At 44.5% G+C, this 11,768-nt stretch overlaps 1 long non-coding RNA gene across 1 annotated transcript in view; it reads left to right on the top strand.

Moving 5' to 3' along the window:
- Window positions 1–11,768, top strand: part of LOC310657931 — a 66,076-nt gene that overhangs the window by 2,068 nt on the left and 52,240 nt on the right. The window lies entirely within an intron of this gene.

The following is an 11,768-nucleotide window of genomic DNA, read 5'->3' as shown; positions in this document are numbered from 1 at the left end:
AGCTGCCAAAATCTATTGTAACAGAATTGCAATTAATTAACAAGTAGAATAAGGATAATTAATTTATTATTATTATTATTATTATTATTATTATTATTATTATTATTTATACCCCGCCCTCCCCAGCCAAGGCCAGGCTCAGAGCGGCTTACAAGCAATAATAAAAACAAGTTGAATGATTACAACTTAAAAACAAAATTAAAATACAACATTAAAATGTTGAAACATTAAAACATTAAAATATTAAAATGTAGCCTCATCGCAGGAGGAGAAAGGAAAAGAAAAAAGAGGGGGAGGGAATCAAATTGGCTCCAAGCCAAAGGCCAGGCGGAACAACTCTGTCTTACAGGCCCTGCGGAAAGAAATCAGATCCCTCAGGGCCCTGGTCTCATGAGGCAGAGTGTTCCACCAGGCCAGAGCCAGAGCTGAAAAGGCCCTGGCTCTGGTTGAAGCCAATCTAACTTCCTTAGGACCTGGGACCACTAGGGTGTTGCTATTTATGGACCTTGAGGCTCTCCGTGGGGCATACCAGGAGAGGCGGTCCCGTAGGTACGAGGGTCCTAGGCCGTGAAGGGCTTTAAAGGTCAAAAGCAGCACCTTAAATCTGACCCTGTACTCTATTTTTTAAAATTAAAAATACGTTGAGAATATGTAATTAAGGTATACCTTTGTAGTAAATGATACACAAGAGAAGACAGTGTGTAAACAGCTTAAAGCAGGCGTATATCTACAAGACCCCTTCATGGATCACTGCCTTGCCGTGGCGAAGGGGCTTGAAGAACTCAGAGAAGCTATGAACTATGCCGAGCAGGGCACCCAAGATGAACAGGTCATAGTGGAGAGTTTGGACCAAACGTGATCCACCTGGAGCAGGAACCGGCAAGCCACTCCAGTATCCCTGCCAAGAAAACTCCATGGACAAAGACAACAGGCATATAAAAGATATGACGCTGGAAGATGAGCCCCTCAGGTCGGAAGGCGTCCAACATGCTACTGGGGAAGAGCGGAGGACAAGTACAAGTAGATCCAGAGCTGATGAAGCGGCTAGGCCAAAGCCGAAAGGACGCTCAGTTGCGGATATGCATGGAAGCGAAAGGAAAGTCCAATGCTGTAAAGAACACCTTATAGAAGTGACACCAAAGAAGGATGTTCTTTTCATTATAGGGGATTGGAATGCTAAAGTAGGGAATCAAGAGATAAAAGGAACAACTGGCAAATTTGGTCTTGGAATTCAAAACGAAGCAGGGCAAAGGCTAATAGAGTTCTGTCAAGAGAACAAGCTGGTCATCACAAACACTCTTTTCCAACAACACAAGAGACGACTCTACACATGGACATCACCAGATGGGCAGCATCGAAATCAGATTGATTATATTCTCTGCAGCCAAAGATGGAGAAGCTCTATACAGTCCGCAAAAACAAGCCAGACATCCTGGAGAGTGAAGTCAAATGGGCCTTAGAAAGCATTGCAAATAACAAGGCCAGTGGAAGTGATGGTATTCCAGCTGAACTATTTAAAATTTTAAAAGATGATGCTGTTAAGGTGCTACACTCAATATGCCAGCAAGTTTGGAAAACTCAGCAGTGGCCAGAGGATTGGAGAAGGTCAGTCTACATCCCAATCCCAAAGAAGGGCAGTGCTAAAGAATGCTCCAACTACCGCACAATTGCACTCATTTCACATGCTAGCAAGGTTATGCTTAAAATTCTTCAAGGAAGGCTCAAGCAGTATGTGGACCGAGAACTCCCAGAAGTGCAAGCTGGATTTAGAAGAGGCAGAGGAACCAGAGACCAAATTGCAAACATGTGCTGGATTATGGAGAAAGCTAGAGAGTTCCAGAAAGACATCTACTTCTGCTTCATTGACTATGCAAAAGCCTTTGACTGTGTCGACCACAGCAAACTATGGCAAGTTCTTAAAGAAATGGGAGTGCCTGATCACCTCATCTGTCTCCTGAGAAATCTCTATGTGGGACAAGAAGCTACAGTTAGAACTGGATATGGAACAACTGATTGGTTCAAAATTGGGAAAGGAGTAATAATAATAATAATAATAAATTTTTATTTATATCCCGCCCTCCCCAGCCGAAGCCGGGCTCAGGGCGGCTAACAACAATAAAACAGTACAAACAAGGCTGTATTTTATCTCCCTGCTTATTTAACTTATATGCAGAATTCATCATGCGAAAGGCTGGGCTGGATGAATCCCTAGCCGGAATTAAGATTGCTGGAAGAAATATCAACAACCTCAGATATGCAGATGACACAACCTTGATGGCAGAAAGTGAGGAGGAATTAAAAAACCTTTTATTGAGGGTGAAAGAGGAGAGCGCAAAATATGGTCTGAAGTTCAACATCAAAAAAACGAAGATCATGGCCACTGGTCCCATCACCTCCTGGCAAATAGAAGGGGAGGAAATGGAGGCAGTGAGAGATTTTACTTTCTTGGGCTCCATGATCACTGCAGATGGTGACAGCAGCCACGAAATTAAGAGACGCCTGCTTCTTGGGAGGAAAGCAATGACAAACCTAGACAGCATTTTAAAAAGTAGAGACATCACCTTGCCAACAAAGGTCCGTATAGTAAAAGCTATGGTTTTCCCAGTAGTGATGTATGGAAGTGAGAGCTGGACCATAAAGAAGGCTGATCACCGAAGAATTGACGCTTTTGAATTATGGTGCTGGAGGAGACTCTTGAGAGTCCCATGCTAAAAACGGATAAAGTAACTTTTATGGAAATGCGTGTTTCTGTTTTGTGGGATGATACTGGAACAAGTGGGCACCGTAATCGGGGCTGAATAGCCTCACCCTATATTTGTCCACTGGGAAGGAAGCCGCCCGGGCTTTCCAAAGGATTGAATCCCAGGTAAGGGCATTGCTCTATATGTCTACTCAGAAGAAAACCGCGTTGAGTTCAAATGCTCCTTGTTCCCAAGTAAGTGGCTAGAGTAAGCAGTGGGTTGGCAGCATTCATATCCCTTGGAATTATGACAAAAATGCAGAGATCTTTGCTGGTCCAATTATATTTTTAAAAGGCTTCTGGGTCAATATGCACATAACTGCCATAAATTGGTTGCTAACTTGTGAGAGTGAAGGAAGAGCATTTTGTACAGTTTCATATAATTCAAGCAATCCTCATGGGTCATTTTGCTCAGAATTATGATAAAGTAGGATTTTAGCAGGGGAGTATTTGACAAAGGTCCGTATAGTTAAAGCTATGGTTTTCCCAGTAGTGATGTATGGAAGGGAGAGCTGGACCATCAAGAAGGCTGATTGCCGAAGAATGGATGCTTTTGAATTATGGTGCTGGAGGAGACTCTTGAGAGTCCCATGGACTGCAAGAAGATCAAACGCATCCATTCTTAAGGAAATCAGCCCTGAGTGCTCACTGGAAGGACAGATCGTGAAGCTGAGGCTCCAAGACTTTGGCCACCTCATGAGAAGAGAAGACTCCCTGGAAAAGACCTTGATGCTGGGAAAGTGGAGGGCACAAGGAGAAGGGGATGACAGAGGATGAGATGGTTAGACAGTGTTCTCGAAGCTACAAACATGAACCTGACCAAACTGTGGGAGGCAGTGGAAGACAGGAGTGCCTGGCGTGCTCTGGTCCATGGGGTCACGAAGGGTCGGACACGACTGAACGACTAAACAACAATATCTACAAGAAAAAAGTGAGACAATAACTCACTTTGTATTTGCACATACAGTGGTACCTCGGGTTACATACGCTTCAGGTTACAGACTCCGCTAACCCAGAAATAGTGCTTCAGGTTAAGAACTTTGCTTCAGGATAAGAACAGATAAGAACAGAAATCGTGCTCTGGCAGTGTGGCAGTAGCAGGAGGCCCCATTGGCTAAAGTGGTGCTTCAGGTTAAGAACAGTTTCAGGTTAAGAACGGACCTCAGGAACGAATTAAGTACTTAATCTGAGGTACCACTGTACAGTCATACCTTGGGTTAAATATGCTTCAGGTTGAGCATTTTCAGGTTACGCTCCGCGGTGACCCAGAAGTAACAGAATGCGTTACTGCCAGGTTTCGCTGCTCGCGCATGTGCAAACACTCAAAATGACGTCACGCGCATGCGCGGAAGCGGCAAATTGCGACCTTCACAGACGCACAGTCGCGGGTTGCATTCTACTCAGGATATGAATGGGGCTCTGGAATGGATCCCGTTTGCATCCAGAGGTACCACTGTCCCTGGTTAATACCCCCAGTCACTAAAGAGGACAATGTCCTTCCGTTTGTCAAACCTCCTTAGGAAACGTGGGCAGAGCTCACAAATTTAAAGACATAACGGCAGAAAGTCCACAAACAGCTGCATGTAATTACTTGAATCCTGTGAACTAATGTTGAATTTAGTCCACATGGAACTAGTGTGTTGAGTTTATAGCAGTCTTAACAGGGTGGGTGGTGGCACCAATGTATATCAACTGATAAGGGCAATAAATTAATTAAATCACGTTTCTGGTGCCACAGTCAGTGAATCCATTCGATTTCAGAATCATGGAGCTGTTAGGGACATGGTAAGAGGCACTTTCAATAGCCTGGTTGCAAGAGCCTCCACACTTAAAGTGTTCCAGTGGTAGACGAGAAGTTTTCTGTGGTCTTTTAAAAGACCACCTGCCCTGTTAAGACTCATATTTCAGAACAACGATCCCACATTAGAGGCAACATCAGAGAGGCTCCGCTGGTTGAAGACTTCATTGAACAAAACCACACTTGTGATGACTGTCGCTTATTTGTTGTAAAGCCCCTATCTTCAACTCTCTCCACTAGTTTTAATGTATCCAGATTACATTCCCAGATGGAGTCCTAATACATTTATAAACCCAATAAAAATATCTAAGAAGGAAACAAACAAACAAACAAACAAACTGTTGTGGGCGAACATATCAGACGACACAGCGATTCTTCCAAAGCAGCTCTTTATTTGTAAGCTGGAATAGAGCTGAACTGAGGAGCTCAGTCAGCCTGCTTATATAGAGCTCCACTAGAATGCAGCAGTAACCATTTTCTGTAACTATCCAATCACTGAACGTCACTTTCGATCCTTCATTTGCATAACTACCTACAGTATCCCCCTGCTGGCCCACGGTGAGAACTTCAGTACATAACACCCCTCCCCACCGAGATAAGGCGTTAGTTACAATGGTAATGGTTTCCTTATATACAGCACTACACGTAATGGTTCAATTAGGCACAAAAGCATATCGGTTACATATCACATACTTAGACCAACAGTGATACATGTCCAACAGCATAGTCCTTTAAATAAGTTGGGCGCTGCCAGACCCCCGGGGACTGGTAGCCAAGTCCGGGAGGGCCACACAATTCTTGCTGAGGCTGTGGTGCAACCCTAGGTGGCGTTGAAACCAAGTCCCCTGGATCCGCTGCTGTGGGTGGAGCCTCCGCAAGTGGAGTTGGCGGAATGTCAGGCACGGCAGTGGTCTGAGTCTGTGGTAAGTCTGGCAGACCCTCTGAAGTGGCTTGGTTCGGCTCCACGCCGGCAGTTTGCGAGAGAGGTGTAGGTGGAGCCTCGCCATCTGTAAGTGTCTGTTCCGGAGCCACGAGCGCAGTTGGGGGCACCACGGTAGTGTCCAAGTCCCCAACCCTGCGCCTAAGCTAGTCTATGTGCCAGCGCCACAAGCGTCCGTCTTCGAGTGCCACCTGGTACGAGCGAGGTCCAGTGACTCCCACTACTGTGGCTGGCACCCAAGGAATGTCCCCCACAAAGTTCCGGGCAAAGACCTGGTTTCCGGGAACAAATGACCGTGGCGCGTTGGCACAGCCTGGGGGTTCGGCCATGGCAAAGTCTGGGTGCAGCTCATCGAGCGGGGACCTGAGGCGGCGGCCCTGTCAGCTCATTGGCTTGGAGGTAGCAGTCGAACCGAGCGAGGTAGGAGTCCCATGATTCAGTGGCTGGCGCAAACGGAGGTAGAGGCACAAGTGAAGCCATGATTCCAATGCTGGCGTGAAGGGCGATGGATGGAACACTGTGCTCTAGCCAGAACTGTCAGCTCTGAATTGGTTCTGTTTAGTGATTTCGCTCAGTGATTTCGCTCAGTGATTCAGCTCTGATTCAGCTCAGTTCTGAGGATGGCCGCATCTGGCTATGCTCTGATGTCCATCGATCCCACCCTCATCGCCAGTGTTAAGTTGTGGGTGAACATATCAGACAACACAGCGATTCTTCCAAAGCAGCTCTTTATTTGTAAGCTGGAACTGAACTGAACTAAGGAGCTCAGTCAGCCTGCTTATATAGAGCTCCACTAGAATGCAACAGTAACCATTTTCTGTAACTAGCCAATCACTGAATGTCACTTTCGATCCTTCATTTGCATAACTACCTACAGTATCCTCCTGCTGGCCCAGGGTAAGAACTTCAGTACATAACACAAACAAACGCATAAGTAATTACTTTGAGGGTGTGCTATGGTTTAAGATAAAACTGATTTGGGAAAGAAATTACTTTTGCCATTTTTTATGGAAGTTTATTGTTTATAGACAGTTGCCTCGGTAACGGAGGGATGGCAGCTACAGAATCCGTGGCAGGTGGCAGATGCCTGGACACCATTCTGCCCTTTCCGAGACAGGAAGAAGCACATAAAGATCCCCTGTATACAGCGCAAAGATAAATAGGGTGGGAGAGATTCAAATGCATTATTTCGGTTGTGTGAAAACGTGCATTTGTAGGTGGTCAAAGCGCTGAGCTCACTGCAAATGATTGGGGTGTAACTTCTCCAGATCCTCTTGTGGGAAGGAGAGAAAGAAGCCATGACGCAACAGCAATTCCGCACAGCATGTTGACCAATAAGTGTATTAATAATAGTATGTAAATACAGATAGATATTATGGACCAAGGACCACTGTGCCAGGCTGTTCCAGAGTAGTTCAGCCTCACAGCCTCCTTTTTCCGTTGGATGTAAACTCTGCATCCCATAAAATCCCATAAAGCCCAGAGCCTCTGACTACCAGAAATAGATGCAAATATCTGGCTTGTATGCGACGCGAATCATGAATCCTGTTGAGAATCAAGTCACCAGAATATGGGCAGGACTTAAGTAGATTTGAATAGTAAAAGAAGAATCAACAGCACAAGGCCTATTTGCTTCTTCTCAGGTAACTGCAATAGGACTGTAGTGAAATCTTCTGCCTTATAGAAGTATTTAGCAATATAATGGTTTCATATACATAAATATGGCTTTTATATGTAATTAGTGTTATTCATAATTAGACAGACAGTTTTCAAACACATCATTCCATAAAATTAATAACCTTTGATCTTCTCTTTTTAAAAAAATGGCATTCATGTTGTGTGAGTGAGTGGATATAATGCAAGCAGATAGGCATTTAGAGGAATCTGCTTATATAGTACTTTCCTCTCCATCTCTCATGCACTGGCTTGAGATATTGATTAGAAAGCTCTGCAATAAACCCCTGGCACTTGATTTATTTGACGGTTTTCTTCATTGCAGGGTCCCTGCTTCATATACACCAAAATCCTATATTGCACACAGGCAATTTGCAAAGAATATTACATGCCTTTGTCTTTCATTTTACAATGTGTGCTCAACACAAAGAATTAGATGAAGCAATGTATTTTCTTCCGACAGCAAAAAAATGTGTTCTAGTGCTGCCCATCAAATTGCATTCAGCAATCAAGCTTTATTTGTGGAGCCAACCATTTCCTGAATCGGCTCTGTTGTTCGAGATTTATGGCACTATTTTTATCACCAAGTGGATCTAATGGCCTGCTGCAATCTTGATTGGCATAAATTAGCATATCCATTGAAAGCATTACTGTAAATTATTAGGTCAAACGTCTCGAACTTTCCCTGTGTGCACAACTTGGAGATTCTTGACCCTTGGTTTCCTTTTTCTAGGTGTTATGACAAATGATTATATGTTTTCATGAAACCAGCTGCGTTACACTAGGCCACACTACTGGTCTGCCTAGAGGATCACACGATTAGCACCCCCATCTCTTGCAGGCCAAGAGGGGCTGGCGTGCGTCTTGGGGGCAGGGCACCCAGCGTGGGCGGGGAGGCAGCTGCGATGGCACCCTACTGGGATCGCGATGCTGCTGGGGGCGGTGCGCTCCCCACACACTCCTCTTCCTCCACCAGTGGGTGAAGCCACCCACCTGCCAATCATATAACATTGGGGTGGGGCTTGGGGGCACTATTTAGCCCATTATTCTGAATAAAGTATTAATCTCCTGCCCAGTGGTGGACTTTGGTAATATGGTGTCTTGAATGAGAACAAAATCTGGAACCCCCAAGCTTTGAGTAGACACCTCCATAAATATACCCTTTATGTTGTTGTTGTTGTTGTTGTTGTTGTTGTGAGTCCCCTTGGCTCGGAAGTCCTGCACCACCTTAAATCCGGCCCTGCCCTGCCATCTCCCTTCAGTGGATTTGTGCTTATGTGGGTTGCTCTGAAACACGTGTCCTTACCCACTCTTCACAGCTGTGGCTTTCGTGCCTAGGGAAACACACCTTGCCTCACTCCCTCGGTGAATTATTAACAGCTTTATGCCTTTGGCTGGAAGCATTTTGTCCTCCCTCCCATGTCCTTCTAATTCCACAAAGATGCAGCTGCCCTAAGTAGCAGTACATGACAGCAACACGTAGCTGGATCCTTCTGAAAATCAGTAATCACAGCCAATGTTTTTTTTCTGGGGGGATGCATACCCCTAAACACTTTGTGACTCTTTGTACTTTTGTCCATTTACTATATTTATTTTCCCCCGTTTTGAACTATAAAATGGTGATTTTCTTGAGAGTACCCCTCAACATTTTTAAAGAAAAAAAGCACTGATCATAGCTAAACATCTTTTTGTCAGGTCACCTTTTGTGCCCAAGAACCTCAAGCACTGCCTCCATTTTGGGGCAGCAGTTTCCTTTGGTACATACTGGACAGTGAAATCGACTTGATTTTTTGAGGTTTGTTTTGTTTTTTTGCTCTGTCTTTTCTACATATAGATGAATTTTAATTACAGCAAAGATGGTGCAAAACATTTAAACTACTTCACACTGTGAAGAATTTATTTTCTGTCACTCCAAAGGGTAGGACCCAAATCAGTAGGCTCAAATTACAATAAAAAGGATTTCAACTGAATACTAGGAAGAATTTCCAGATGGTCCACTTGGTTGACGGTCAAACAGACCCCCTGGAAGGTGGGGGCTTTCCTTCATTATAGCTTTTAAGCAGAGGCTGGGGGGCCACCCGTGAGGGATATTGTACTGTGGATTCCCTGCACCGACAGGGGCTGCACACTTGAGGTCCCTCCCTCCCAAATCTATTATTCTCAGTTTATAAATACTCAAGTAAAAAAATGTGATCCAGTGAAATCGTATTCATGTCTACTAAAAAATAAATCCCACCGAGTTCAGTGGGGCTCATTCCCAGGGAACTGAGGATAGAATTACTATAGAGTTGGAAGAGGCCCCCAGGGCCATATAGTCTGACCCCCTGCAATAGAGGAATCACAGCCGAAGAAGAATCCCTGAGAGGTGGCCATGCAACCTCTGCTTAGAAACCTCCAAGGAAGGAGAGTCCACCACCTTCCATGGGAGTCCCTTCCACTGTTGGACAACTCTTACCATGTTGAGTCAGAATCTCCTTTCTTGTCCATTGAATCCTACCCTCTGAGCAACAGAAAGCAAGCTTGGCCATCTTCGAGGTGACAGCCCTTCAAGTATTTGAAGATGACCATCATATCACTTCTCATCCTTCTCTTCTCCAAGCAAAGCATATCCAACACCCTCAACCATTCCTCATACGGCCTTCTTGCAACTTTCAATATAACTAAAAAACAAAATATAAAAATATCCCTGATCAATGAAGCCAGGGTCCATCTAGAACACAAAAGTATGCACAGCTATCTCGATGTTGGGCTCCCACAGCTCCAGCCAGCATGATCAGTAAGGGTGATGGAAATTGTAGTCTAACAGGCGTGGGAGGGCCACTTTTTCCCTATCCTTGCATTGCAGTCTCCAATGTCCCACTGTAGATCGCCAAACTGTTCTGGGAAGTGCAGAAGCGGGGTGTGAAGGTAGCAGCTCAGGCTGTTGTCTCTACTTTTTAAACAAAATGATGTTTTACTGATTAAAAAACCCCAGGATGATTGTTCTTTTGATCTAGCAAAAGTCTCTCCCTGCCCCCGCAAACTCTTGTGAAGTTGGTTTAACCTTTTTAACAGATTAAATGCAAGGAACTTGAAATTACCATTTAGTCGTAAGACTCCAGTTAAATCTTTTCCAGGAAGGACAAACTATTTAAGGGCACTAAAGCAATTAAAACTTGAAAGAATAACCACTGAAAAGTTTTAATGGATATTTATGGCTGAAATCCTGTACAGTTATCTGGGAGTCTCATAGAACTTACTTCTGAGGGGTCATGCATAGGACGGTTTTGTGCCTGATCAAAAAAATTGATTCAACTCAGATGATTAGGGAATTGGCCTGAATGGACAAAAAAGAATTTATGCTATTTAGATTCATGTGCTTTCAGGTTACAAGGGTACATTTCCAGGAGTGCTCCAGATGTCACCCCACGACTAAAAACAGGAACATGGCGAGATACTTGTCAATAACCCAGAAAGGCTTTCAGTGCCAATCTTTCTTTAAACTTCTGCAAATAGAAAAATTAAATATTTAAAATATTGAACTGGGAAGTAGACTCTACATTAGGGAAGGGGAATTCACCAGAAGTTCACTTTTGCCCCTGGCCCTGCCTCCCCCTGGCAAGTTTGCGATCAACCATCCTGAAGAGTTGCCCTTCCCCGGACCAAGTTCATCACTCTTCAGGATGGTTCACCTGATGTAACCAGCAATGCGATTACCTGGGGAGCAGAGCTGCAACTGAGATACAATTGGTTCAGGCGGAAGTGCATTTTGTGTGCATTAGTGCCTCCATGTGCAGATGCTTCCCACACTGGTAGCGGGTGCAACTATGGCATGCGTCCACAATGGATGCACAAGGTCGCCTCCTGACCCATCTGTCCACATGCTAAGCTAGTGAGATCTATTAACATGGAGGTGCAAAGAAAGTTAAGGTTCTTCAAACTAACTTTTTCTATATATACATGGAGATTCTTAGCCCAATGAAAAATTCTAGACAGTTCTGTACTTGCAGCCACTATTCACACAACCCTTATAGGAATGGCAGAAGTAAAATTGTATCATTACGTTTTGTAGCAATATTCAAATATGCTGCATGTACTTTCAGGAACTTGGACCACTCATTTAGAAGTATAGCTAATCTTAATCACCAAAATAGGCTTTGTTTATGTTCTCAGGACGCCAATTGCATGAAGCTTATCCTACTGCATTGTGGGCAGCATGAGCAAGCAAGAGATCAACTGATCAAACCCTTACTAGCAAATTTGCCGGGAAAATCTGAAGCCTCCCATATTAAATACCTTCTGGAGGATAGGTCAAATGACATTACACTGGCCGTGGCAAAGTTTCTTCCGGAGGTCGCAAGAAACAAAGACCATCATGCTCTAGAGATAACAAAATGACTACCTCGGTCTCTTTCACCTGTGGTTTGGCTGTTTTAACTGTATCTTATTTTGAAACTGTTTTGTGGGTCTATGGACCGCAATAGAGATATTTGATTTGAATCTTAATCCTAGGATCTCATGGACTGGCTGGATGCAGAGGAGAGATGGGAAGCACCAGTCGGGGAACCAGCTAGGGAGGCGCCCTGGGGAAGGCGACTCAGAGCCAGGGACTGGTGGTGGGAAGAGAGTGGTCAGAG

The sequence above is a fragment of the Podarcis tiliguerta genome (genome assembly GCF_965153285.1).
Source record: "Podarcis tiliguerta genome assembly, chromosome: 9".
Taxonomy (NCBI): Eukaryota; Metazoa; Chordata; class Lepidosauria; order Squamata; family Lacertidae; genus Podarcis; species Podarcis tiliguerta.
This window is presented reverse-complemented; position numbering and strand designations above follow the sequence as displayed.